This window comes from Bacillus rossius, chromosome 17 (assembly GCF_032445375.1).
Source record: "Bacillus rossius redtenbacheri isolate Brsri chromosome 17, Brsri_v3, whole genome shotgun sequence".
Classification (NCBI taxonomy): domain Eukaryota; kingdom Metazoa; phylum Arthropoda; class Insecta; order Phasmatodea; family Bacillidae; genus Bacillus; species Bacillus rossius.
Window position 1 is genome coordinate 34688822 of NC_086344.1, and position 14045 is coordinate 34702866.

At 21.7% G+C, this 14045-nt stretch overlaps 1 protein-coding gene and 2 pseudogenes across 23 annotated transcripts in view; 2 read left to right on the plus strand and 1 right to left on the minus strand.

Moving 5' to 3' along the window:
- The window catches only part of LOC134540897 (calcitonin gene-related peptide type 1 receptor-like), a 391875-nt gene that overhangs the window by 261485 nt on the left and 116345 nt on the right, over nucleotides 1-14045 (minus strand). The gene's annotated exons all lie outside the window — the stretch shown is intronic.
- Nucleotides 268-4859, plus strand: LOC134540901 (cytochrome b-like; annotated as a pseudogene).
- Nucleotides 12155-13702, plus strand: LOC134540898 (cytochrome c oxidase subunit 1-like; annotated as a pseudogene).

Consider the following 14045-nt stretch of genomic DNA (forward strand, 5'->3'; position numbering starts at 1 on the left):
AATCATTACCAAATCCACGAATTAAATTAACTAAAAGTGATAAGCCTAAAGTAGCCTCACAAACCCAAAAAGTAATTATATATATTATAAAATATAAATCAAAAATACTAAATATTATATAAACAAAAATTAATCAAAATAAAGACAAAACAATATACTCCAATCTCAATAAAGTAATTAAAAAATGATCATAACTAAAAGAAAAAACAAGTAAACCACAAAAAAATATAAATAAAGGAAACACAAAATATATTAACACTAGTTTTAATAATTTATAAAAAATATTGATCTTGTAAATCAAAAAAGAATTAAATATTCTTAAAACTTCAAAGGAAGAAAAAATCTATCAATAATTCCCAAAACTATTATTTTTAATAAACTACCCTTTGTATAAAATTAATATTAACATTAAATATAACAATAAACATAACATTTTTAATAATAAAACATCCTATATCAATAGGAATAATCATTATTATACAAACAACAATAATCTCAATAATAACAGGAATATTATATAAATCATTCTGATTCTCATATATTCTATTCCTAATATTTATTGGAGGAATAATAGTATTATTTATTTATATAACAAGATTAATACCAAATATAATATTTTCATTATCATCAAAGAGAATAACAATAATCATTTTAACTTTAGGAATTATAGTTTGAACACAAAAAAAAACAATAATTAATAACAATGATATAGAATTAATAATAACAAACAATACAATATTAACAAAAATATATAATTACCCAGTAAATATTTCATTAATTATAATAGCATCATACTTATTTTTCACAATAATTACTGTATTTAAAATTACAGAATCAAATAAAGGACCTTTACGAATAATATTTAACTAATGAATAAAGCAATTCGAAAAAATCACCCAATTATAAAAATCATAAATAATTCATTAATTGATTTACCAACACCAATTAATATTTCATCATGATGAAATTTCGGATCCTTATTAGGATTATGTTTAATTATTCAAATTATTACAGGACTATTTCTAGCTATACATTATACCCCTAATATTGAAATTGCGTTTAATAGAGTTAGACATATTTGTCGAGATGTAAATAATGGATGATTAATACGAACAATTCATGCTAATGGAGCATCAATATTTTTTGTATGCATCTATTTACATGTAGGACGAGGTTTATATTATGGATCTTATAAATATATTGAAACATGAATAACTGGAGTAATAATCATATTATTAGTAATAATAACAGCTTTTATAGGATATGTATTACCATGAGGACAAATATCATTTTGAGGAGCTACAGTAATTACTAATTTACTATCAGCAATACCTTATCTAGGACAAGATTTAGTACAATGAGTATGAGGTGGATTTGCGGTAGACAATGCAACATTAAATCGATTTTTCACTTTACATTTCATAATACCATTTATAATTTTAGCAATAGTTATAATTCATTTATTATTTCTACATCAAACTGGATCAAATAATCCAATAGGAATAAAAAGAAATATTGACAAAATCCCATTTCATCCATACTTTTCGTTAAAAGATATAGTTGGGTTTATCTGCATAATCATATTATTAACATACTTAACATTAATAGAACCTTATATTCTAGGTGATCCTGACAATTTTACACCTGCTAATCCATTAGTAACACCAACTCATATCCAACCCGAATGATACTTCTTATTTGCATATGCAATTCTACGATCTATCCCCAATAAATTAGGAGGTGTAATTGCATTAATAATATCAATTATAATTTTAATAATTATACCTTTATATAAAAGAAATTTCCAAGGAAATACATTTTATCCTATTAATCAATTAACTTTTTGATCAATAGTAACAGTAACAACCTTATTAACAATCATAGGAGCTAAACCAGTAGAAGAACCTTATATTATAATAAGACAAATTATAACATTAATATATTTTTCCTATTTCCTAATAGATAATATTATTAAAATAATATGAGATAAAATAATAAATTAACTAATAAGTTTTTAGAAACATATATTTTGAAAATATAAAAAAGAGATTAACATCTCTATTAGTTTTACTAAAATTAGTTCAATATAAGAATATAGAAATAATAAATAACTTAAAACCAATAAAAAAAATTAAATAATTTAATGACAATGGTAAATAACATTTCCAAGCAAGATATATAAGTTTATCATAACGAAAACGAGGTAAAGTACCTCGAATTCAAACAAATAAGAAAGAAACAAAAATCATCTTAATATAAAATATAAAAGAAAAAACATCACATCCTAAAAATACAATACATGAAAATAATCTCATAAATAAAATTATAGAATATTCACTTAAAAAAATTAAAATAAAACCACCTCTACTATATTCAACATTAAACCCAGATACCAATTCAGATTCACCTTCAGCAAAGTCAAAAGGAGTACGATTAGTATCAGCTAACAAAGAAGAAAATAAACATAAACATAAAGGAAAAAATAAAAAAATATATCAACAAAAAAACTGAAAATAATAAAAATCAATTAAAAGATATCTACCTCTTAAAATAATAAAAGATAATAAAATCAAAAATAAACTAACCTCATATGAAATAGTTTGAGCAACAGAACGTAAACCTCCTAATATAGAATAATTAGAATTAGAAGATCAACCAGCAATCATAATTCTATAAACATTTAAACTAGCACAACATAAAAAAAATATTAAACCTAAACTATAAATATAAATATTAGAAAAATAAGGAATAACAATCCAAATTAATAAAGATAAAAACAAATTAAACACAGGAGAAAAATAATAAGGAATAAAATTAGATTTAATAGGAAAAATATTCTCCTTAGAAAACAACTTAATAGCATCAGAAAATGGTTGTAAAAACCCTAAAAAACTAACCCTATTAGGACCTTTTCGATTCTGGATATAACCTAAAATTTTACGCTCAAATAAAGTAAAAAAAGCAACACCTACTAAAACAAAAATAATTAAAATGAGAAAAGAAAAAAAAGATAAAAAAATATCAAGAAATATCAATACTAATTAATGTATAAACAATATAAATAGATTCTAAATCTAACGCACTTAAATCTGCCAAATTAGTAAAATAATAAAATAAACAAATTATTTGAATTATATGGTCCTTTCGTACTAATATAAAATAAAATATTATGGATAGAAACCAACCTGGCTCACGCCGGTTTGAACTCAGATCATGTAAGATTTCAAAAGTCGAACAGACTTAATTAATAAGCACCTACACCTATTTATAATCTTAATCCAACATCGAGGTCGCAATCTCTTCTGTCGATATGAACTCTCAAAAAGAATTACGCTGTTATCCCTGAGGTATCTAAATCTTATAACATTAATAAAAGGTCAAAAAATCACAAATCAGTGTTAAATAAAATAAAGAGTTAATTTTATCTCCTTGTCACCCCAACAAAAAATATATAATAATTATAAATAAATAATCCAAAAAATATAAGAATCAAATAAATAAAGATCTACAGGGTCTTCTCGTCCTATAAAAAAATTTAAGCATTTTAACTCAAAATTTAAATTCTAATAATATAAATAAGACAGTTAATACTTCGTCCAACCATTCATACAAGTCAACAATTAAATGACTAATGATTATGCTACCTTTGCACGGTCAAAATACCGCGGCCATTAAATAAATCATTGGGCAGGTCAAATCTCAAATAAATAACAAGAAAAGATGTTTTTGATAAACAGGCGAGTAAATAATAGTTTGCCTAATTCCTAATAAATAATTAAAAATAAGAAAACTTAATAAATAAAATTATACTAATTAAATCATTATTAAAAATAATAAAAAATTTAATATTTAATTCAAATAAATAATTAAAATAAAAAAAAATCAAAAAATAGATATATTAAATTATAAAATACTAAATAATAATGGCTATTATAAGGCCTATATAATATATACAAAATAAAATTTATAAAATAAATAAGAAGCTAATCCCCCTTATTCTTACCTTAAAGAAATTAAAAATTTAAAATAAAAATATAAAATCAAAAAGACTGAATTAAATTCAATTATAAGAAAACTAGATATATTAAATTACGAATAGCATTTCACAACTAATAAATAATAATAAATAAATTTACAACTTTAAATAACATAACTTATTAGATCAATTTAATTCGAGAAAAATAAATAAATAAATAAATTAAATATACCCTGATACAAAAGGTAAAAAAAAAATTCTACTTAAAAAATTAAAAAAATAATCCTTAACAGTACAAATAAACTATAATAAAAAAAATTAATTAAAATTAATACTAAAACCAAAAATAAAAATAAAACTCAAATTAAAAATAAAATTAAAAATAATAAAAATAAATAAATATAATCAAAAACTAATGATTGCACAATTAATCTATCCAATGTAAATGAATAATTTTCTTTAAACTAGTATTTGACATACTAGATACACTTTCCAGTACATCTACTTTGTTACGACTTATCTCAAATAAATTGAGAGTGACGGGCGATATGTACTCATTCTAGAGCTAAAATCAAATTAACACTATTATTAAATTTACTATTAAATCCACCTTCATTAAACATATTATTATTTAAATCCGTATACTCAAATAATATTGTAATTCATCACCACTTAATTATAAGCTGCACCTTGACCTGAAATAAAATAAAATAAAATTTTAAGTAAATTAAATTCTTAAAAAATAAACTTATAACGGCGGTATACATACTAAATAAACAAATTAAGAAAGATAAAACGAGGACTATCGATCACGGAACAAATTCCTCTAAATAGACTAAAACACCGCCAAATTCTTTAGGTTTAAAGAACATATCTAATACTACCCTGGTCAAATTTAACATATAAAATAATAGGGTATCTAATCCTAGTTTAAATTTTAAATTTCAAAGAATCAAAAGAAAAGATTAATAAATATTTTAATTTCACCTAAAAATAAAAATAATAAACAAAAATAAATCTTAACTCAAAAAACCAAAAATATTAATTAGCATTTATTGTATAACCGCGTATGCTGGCACAAACATTTACAATACTAAAAAGAATATCCAAATCAAAAATAACTTAATATTTAATATTAAACACTGCATAAAAATTATATAAATAAAAAAGCAAAAACTTACATGTATATATTCCCAAAAATTAACATTTAGTAGTCAGAATCAAACTATCAATCATAAAATAAAATAATAAAAATCAGATCTATATTAAAAACTTTAAATAGATAAATTAAAATAAATTAACTTAAACTGAATTATTTCCAGCCCCATGCTCCCCATTGAAACAACAACAATCAAACATATTTATATAATAAAAAAAAAAGATTCGGGTCCATATAAGGTCCAAAAACACATTGTTTTTGCACTACTTTTTTTTAAAAAAAAAATCGCCCTTAATAATAACTTCTAATATAATAAGTATTTATTAGACTAAAGATATTAGAATGTAATTAAATATGTAAATACAATAGAATAAGAACCCATAACTATACCCTCACTTTTTCATTTTTTTTTTCATTTATGAAAAAGTGAGGGTAAGATTTATTTATATTAAATATTTAATTCATAATACATATCCAGTTTTGATATTATATAATAAGAATTTAATTTAATATCCTTAATCATATAATTATATCATTATTTATTATATAATAAGATTTTAATATAATATAGATATTAACTTAATTAAATATATTAATGTTAAATAATATAATAGATTATTATTAGTACAAAGAGGATAGACCATTTATATGTATTTATTATCTAATATATTAAGATCTTATTATAATATAAATAATAATATAAATATATGTTCTTATTAGATATGTTGTTATTATTAATTATATATATTAATATAATATAAAGATTTAACTGATCTATAATGATATATTTAAATAATTATATATATTATAATAAGATCTTATTAATATATAAATACTATTCCTTTTTAATTGAAGTATTTAATAATATGGACACATCTATATATTAATAGTACTATTATAAATTCAACCCATATTCATAAAAATAAAAAAAATACATAAAATTAAAATAAATTAATAATTTAATAAGTAAATTATTATAATACCAAATTATACTTTTTATATATATAACAACAACAAAAACAAATTAGTATAAATAATAAAATGAAAAAAGCATTTATTAGGATAAAAAAATTATGGATCTGAAACATAATTTTTGTTTATATAACAACAACAAAAAACAAATTAGTATAAATAATAAAATGAGAAAAGCATTTATTAGGATAAAAAAATTATGGATCTGAAACATAATTTTTGTTTATATAACAACAACAAAAAAAAAAAAAAAACAAATTAGTATAACTAATAATAAATGAAAAGCATTTATTAGGATAAAAATTATGGATCTGAAACATAATTTTTGTTTATATAACAACAACAAAAAACAAATTAGTATAAATAATAAAATGAAAAAAGCATTTATTAGGATAAAAAAATTATGGATCTGAAACATAATTTTTGTTTATATAACAACAACAAAAAACAAATTAGTATAAATAATAAAATGAAAAAAGCATTTATTAGGATAAAAAAATTATGGATCTGAAACATAATTTTTGTTTATATAACAACAACAAAAAACAAATTAGTATAACTAATAATAAATGAAAAGCATTTATTAGAATAAAAATTATAGATCTGAGACATAATTTTTGTTTATATAACAACAACAAAAAACAAATTAGTATAATTAATATTCAAATAATTTTATAGTATAAAAGTAATATTTGAAAATAAAATTAACTTTATAAAACTATCCTTAAAATTAAATTTATATTATTTTTATGAAAAATAAATTATAAAAAAAAAATTTTCAAATATAAAAATATTTTTAAACTTAAAAATATTTTTATATAATTAATTCCTTTAACTTTGCCCTTGTACCATTTATTGAAAAGTTTTATTTTATTGAGACAGATATCTTATTTTCATAGGTAAATTAAAATTACTAAATGATGTTTTCTGGCCCTTGTACCATTTATTGAAAAGTTTTATTTTATTGAGACAGATATCTTATTTTCATAGGTAAATTAAAATCACTAAATGATGTTTTCTAGCCCTTGTACCATTTATTGAAAAGTTTTATTTTATTGAGACAGATATCTTATTTTCATAGGTAAATTAAAATTACTAAATGATGTTTTCTAGCCCTTGTACCATTTATTGAAAAGTTTTATTTTATTGAGATAGATATCTTATTTTCATAGGTAAATTAAAATTACTAAATGATGTTTTCTGGCCCTTGTACCATTTATTGAAAAGTTTTATTTTATTGAGATAGATATCTTATTTTCATAGATAAATTAAAATCACTAAATGATGTTTTTTAGCCCTTGTACCATTTATTGAAAAGTTTTATTTTATTGAAATAGATATCTTATTTTCATAGGTAAATTAAAATCACTAAATGATGTTTTCTAGCCCTTGTACCATTTATTGAAAAGTTTTATTTTATTGAGACAGATATCTTATTTTCATAGGTAAATTAAAATTACTAAATGATGTTTTCTAGCCCTTGTACCATTTATTGAAAAGTTTTATTTTATTGAGACAGATATCTTATTTTCAAAGGTAAATTAAAATTACTAAATGATGTTTTCTAGCCCTTGTACCATTTATTGAAAAGTTTTATTTTATTGAGATAGATATCTTATTTTCATAGGTAAATTAAAATCACTAAATGATGTTTTCTAGCCCTTGTACCATTTATTGAAAAGTTTTATTTTATTGAGACAGATATCTTATTTTCATAGGTAAATTAAAATCACTAAATGATGTTTTCTAGCCCTTGTACCATTTATTGAAAAGTTTTATTTTATTGAGATAGATATCTTATTTTCATAGGTAAATTAAAATTACTAAATGATGTTTTCTGGCCCTTGTACCATTTATTGAAAAGTTTTATTTTATTGAGATAGATATCTTATTTTCATAGGTAAATTAAAATCACTAAATGATGTTTTCTAGCCCTTGTACCATTTATTGAAAAGTTTTATTTTATTGAGACAGATATCTTATTTTCATAGGTAAATTAAAATTACTAAATGATGTTTTCTAGCCCTTGTACCATTTATTGAAAAGTTTTATTTTATTGAGATAGATATCTTATTTTCATAGGTAAATTAAAATCACTAAATGATGTTTTCTAGCCCTTGTACCATTTATTGGAAAGTTTTATTTTATTGAGATAGATATCTTATTTTCATAGGTAAATTAAAATCACTAAATGATGTTTTCTAGCCCTTGTACCATTTATTGAAAAGTTTTATTTTATTGAGACAGATATCTTATTTTCATAGATAAATTAAAATCACTAAATGATGTTTTCTAGCCCTTGTACCATTTATTGAAAAGTTTTATTTTATTGAGACAGATATCTTATTTTCATAGGTAAATTAAAATCACTAAATGATGTTTTCTAGCCCTTGTACCATTTATTGAAAAGTTTTATTTTATTGAGACAGATATCTTATTTTCATAGGTAAATTAAAATTACTAAATGATGTTTTCTAGCCCTTGTACCATTTATTGAAAAGTTTTATTTTATTGAGACAGATATCTTATTTTCATAGGTAAATTAAAATCACTAAATGATGTTTTCTAGCCCTTGTACCATTTATTGAAAAGTTTTATTTTATTGAGATAGATATCTTATTTTCATAGGTAAATTAAAATTACTAAATGATGTTTTCTGGCCCTTGTACCATTTATTGAAAAGTTTTATTTTATTGAGATAGATATCTTATTTTCATAGGTAAATTAAAATTACTAAATGATGTTTTCTAGCCCTTGTACCATTTATTGAAAAGTTTTATTTTATTGAGATAGATATCTTATTTTCATAGGTAAATTAAAATCACTAAATGATGTTTTCTAGCCCTTGTACCATTTATTGAAAAGTTTTATTTTATTGAGATAGATATCTTATTTTCATAGGTAAATTAAAATCACTAAATGATGTTTTCTAGCCCTTGTACCATTTATTGAAAAGTTTTATTTTATTGAGATAGATATCTTATTTTCATAGGTAAATTAAAATTACTAAATGATGTTTTCTGGCCCTTGTACCATTTATTGAAAAGTTTTATTTTATTGAGATAGATATCTTATTTTCATAGGTAAATTAAAATTACTAAATGATGTTTTCTAGCCCTTGTACCATTTATTGAAAAGTTTTATTTTATTGAGACATATCTTATTTTCATAGGTAAATTAAAATCACTAAATGATGTTTTCTAGCCCTTGTACCATTTATTGAAAAGTTTTATTTTATTGAGACAGATATCTTATTTTCATAGGTAAATTAAAATCACTAAATGATGTTTTCTAGCCCTTGTACCATTTATTGAAAAGTTTTATTTTATTGAGATAGATATCTTATTTTCATAGGTAAATTAAAATTACTAAATGATGTTTTTAGCCCTTGTACCATTTATTGAAAAGTTTTATTTTATTGAGACAGATATCTTATTTTCATAGGTAAATTAAAATCACTAAATGATGTTTTCTAGCCCTTGTACCATTTATTGAAAAGTTTTATTTTATTGAGACAGATATCTTATTTTCATAGGTAAATTAAAATCACTAAATGATGTTTTCTAGCCCTTGTACCATTTATTGAAAAGTTTTATTTTATTGAGACAGATATCTTATTTTCATAGGTAAATTAAAATTACTAAATTATGTTTTCTAGCCCTTGTACCATTTATTGAAAAGTTTTATTTTATTGAGATAGATATCTTATTTTCATAGGTAAATTAAAATTACTAAATGATGTTTTCTGGCCCTTGTACCATTTATTGAAAAGTTTTATTTTATTGAGATAGATATCTTATTTTCATAGGTAAATTAAAATTACTAAATGATGTTTTTTAGCCCTTGTACCATTTATTGAAAAGTTTTATTTTATTGAGACATATCTTATTTTCATAGGTAAATTAAAATCATTAAATGATGTTTTCTAGCCCTTGTACCATTTATTGAAAAGTTTTATTTTATTGAGACAGATATCTTATTTTCATAGATAAATTAAAATCACTAAATGATGTTTTCTAGCCCTTGTACCATTTATTGAAAAGTTTTATTTTATTGAGACAGATATCTTATTTTCATAGGTAAATTAAAATTACTAAATGATGTTTTCTAGCCCTTGTACCATTTATTGAAAAGTTTTATTTTATTGAGACAGATATCTTATTTTCATAGGTAAATTAAAATCACTAAATGATGTTTTCTAGCCCTTGTACCATTTATTGAAAAGTTTTATTTTATTGAGATAGATATCTTATTTTCATAGGTAAATTAAAATTACTAAATGATGTTTTCTGGCCCTTGTACCATTTATTGAAAAGTTTTATTTTATTGAGACAGATATCTTATTTTCATAGGTAAATTAAAATTACTAAATGATGTTTTCTAGCCCTTGTACCATTTATTGAAAAGTTTTATTTTATTGAGACAGATATCTTATTTTCATAGGTAAATTAAAATTACTAAATGATGTTTTCTAGCCCTTGTACCATTTATTGAAAAGTTTTATTTTATTGAGATAGATATCTTATTTTCATAGGTAAATTAAAATCACTAAATGATGTTTTCTAGCCCTTGTACCATTTATTGAAAAGTTTTATTTTATTGAGATAGATATCTTATTTTCATAGGTAAATTAAATAAATTGAACTAATTATAGTTAATAATGGAATGCTTGATAAAAAGATTATTTTGATGTAATAAAAAATGTAATTAATATTACTTCCATTATATTTAATAGAATTAAACTATTACCTAAAGTATCAAAAACTTTAATGCATCATACAACAAAATATAGAAAAATAAGCTAAGATTAAGCTAATGGGTTCATACCTCATCAATGGATTTAAATCCTTTTTCTAATTATTAATAAATCTACAAATATATTATTTTTAACTTTATTAGGTATAAGAGTATTAATTTCAATTTCATCAAATTCATGATTCATCATTTGAATAGGAATAGAAATTAATATAATATCATTTTTACCATTAATTATTGAACAAAATAATTTAACATCAAAAGAATCAGCATTAACATATTTTATAATTCAAACCATTGCATCAATAATTATAATAATATCTATTATTACAATAATAATCAATAAAAATTATATAAATATTATCATAAAAGAAATATCTAATATAATAATAATAAGAGCATTAATAATAAAAAGAGGTATTTCACCTTTCCATTTTTGAATACCTAAAATAATAGAAGGAATAAGATGAATTAAATGTTTTATTTTAATGACATGACAAAAAATTATCCCATTAATAATTATATCAAACATTATTCAAATAAACTGAATAAATATAAGTGCAATAATAATATCTATTATTGTTGGTGCAGTAGGAGGTTTAAATCAAACTTCCATTCGTAAAATTATAGCTTATTCATCAATTACAAATAATGGATGAATAATAGCAGCTATATTAATTAGAGAAACCATATGAATAACATATTTTATAATATATACTATTATAACTGCTACTATAACTATATCAATAAATATTTTAAAAACATATCATATTAATCAATTAATAACAGCTAATATATCAAAATTGAAAAAAATTATTCTAATAATAAATTTATTATCTATTAGAGGATTACCTCCAATAATAGGATTTATACCTAAATGAATAGTAATTCAATCAAATATATCAAATAATGAAATTATATTAATAAGAATAATAGTAATAATAACCTTAGTAACTATTTATTATTATTTACGAATTATATATTCAACTTTAATATTATCCAATTCAGAACCTAAATGAAATAATAAAATTATAGAATTTAATAACAATAAAATAATAATAATAAGAGTATTATCCGTAATAGGGTTACCTTTTATTACTTTAATTACTAGATTATATTAAGGATTTAAGTTAAATAAACTAATAACCTTCAAAGTTATAAATAAAGTTAATCTTTAAGCCTTAGTAATTAAAATTACACCTTTAAATTTGCAATTTAATATCATAAATGAATATAAGACCTAGTAAAGGAGTTATAACTCATAAATAAATTTACAATTTATCACCTACAATTCAGCCACTTCACTAATGAAACGATGATTATTTTCAACTAACCATAAAGATATTGGAACTTTATATTTCATTTTAGGAATATGATCAGGTATAATTGGTTTATCAATAAGTATATTAATTCGAATAGAATTAGGAAGACCAGGATCTATTATTGGAAATGACCAAATTTATAATACTATTGTAACAGCCCATGCCTTTGTAATAATTTTTTTCATAGTAATACCAATCATAATTGGTGGTTTTGGTAACTGATTATTACCTATTATAATTGGTGCACCCGATATAGCATTCCCGCGAATAAATAATATAAGATTTTGATTATTACCCCCGTCTTTAACTCTTTTAATTATAAGTAGTATAATTGACACGGGAAGAGGAACAGGATGAACTTTATATCCACCTTTAGCATCATTAACAGGACATAGTGGAATATCAGTAGATTTAACTATTTTTTCATTACACATAGCAGGTATCTCATCTATTCTTGGTGCAGTAAATTTCATTTCCACAACTATTAATATAAAATCACCAGGAATAAGACCTGAGCAAATCCCTTTATTTGTATGATCAGTAGTAATTACAGCTATTTTACTACTATTATCATTACCAGTATTAGCAGGAGCGATCACTATACTATTAACAGATCGTAATATAAATACATCATTTTTTGACCCATCAGGAGGGGGAGATCCAATTTTATATCAACATTTATTTTGATTTTTTGGACATCCAGAAGTTTACATTCTAATTCTACCCGGATTTGGTATAATTTCACATATTATTTCTCATGAAAGAGGTAAAAAAGAAGTTTTTGGTAATTTAGGTATAATTTTTGCAATAGCTGCTATTGGTTTATTAGGATTTGTTGTTTGAGCTCATCATATATTTACAGTTGGAATAGATGTAGATACACGAGCATACTTCACCTCAGCTACAATAATTATTGCAGTACCAACAGGAATTAAAGTATTTAGATGGTTAGCAACCATATATGGATCAAAATTAACATTCAGACCATCATGTTTATGAGCATTAGGATTTGTATTTTTATTTACTTTAGGGGGTTTAACAGGAATTGTATTATCTAATTCATCTATTGATATTACTCTTCATGATACTTATTATGTAGTAGCTCATTTCCATTATGTATTATCCATAGGAGCAGTGTTTGCTATTATAGCAGGTTTTATTCAATGATTTCCTTTATTTACAGGATTAACTATAAATCCGTTGTGATTAAAAATCCAATTTATTACAATATTTATCGGAGTAAATCTAACATTCTTCCCTCAACATTTCCTAGGATTAGCAGGCATACCACGACGATATTCTGATTATCCAGATATATTTACTTCATGAAACATTATTTCATCAATAGGGGCATTAATTTCAACAATAAGAATAATAATATTTATTATAATCATTTGAGAAAGATTATCATCTATACGACAAACAATCTTTAGATCACATATAACTAGATCATTAGAATGAAATCATAATTTACCCCCAACTGAACACACTTATAGAGAATTACCTATATTAATTAAATTCTAATATGGCAGATTAGTGCAATAGATTTAAGCTCTATAAATAAAGAATAAACTTTTATTAGAAATAACTACATGACCAAGAATTTATCTACAAGACAGAAATTCACCTTTAATAGAACAATTAATCTTTTTTCATGATCATATTATAATAATTCTAATAATAATTGTAACCACAGTATCATATATTATTATCATATTAATTTTTAATATTAATACGGATCGAAATATATTAGAAGGACAAATAATTGAATTAATCTGAACTGTAACACCTGCAATAACCTTATTCTTTATTGCAACACCATCTTTACGATTACTATATTTAATAGATGAAATTAATAATC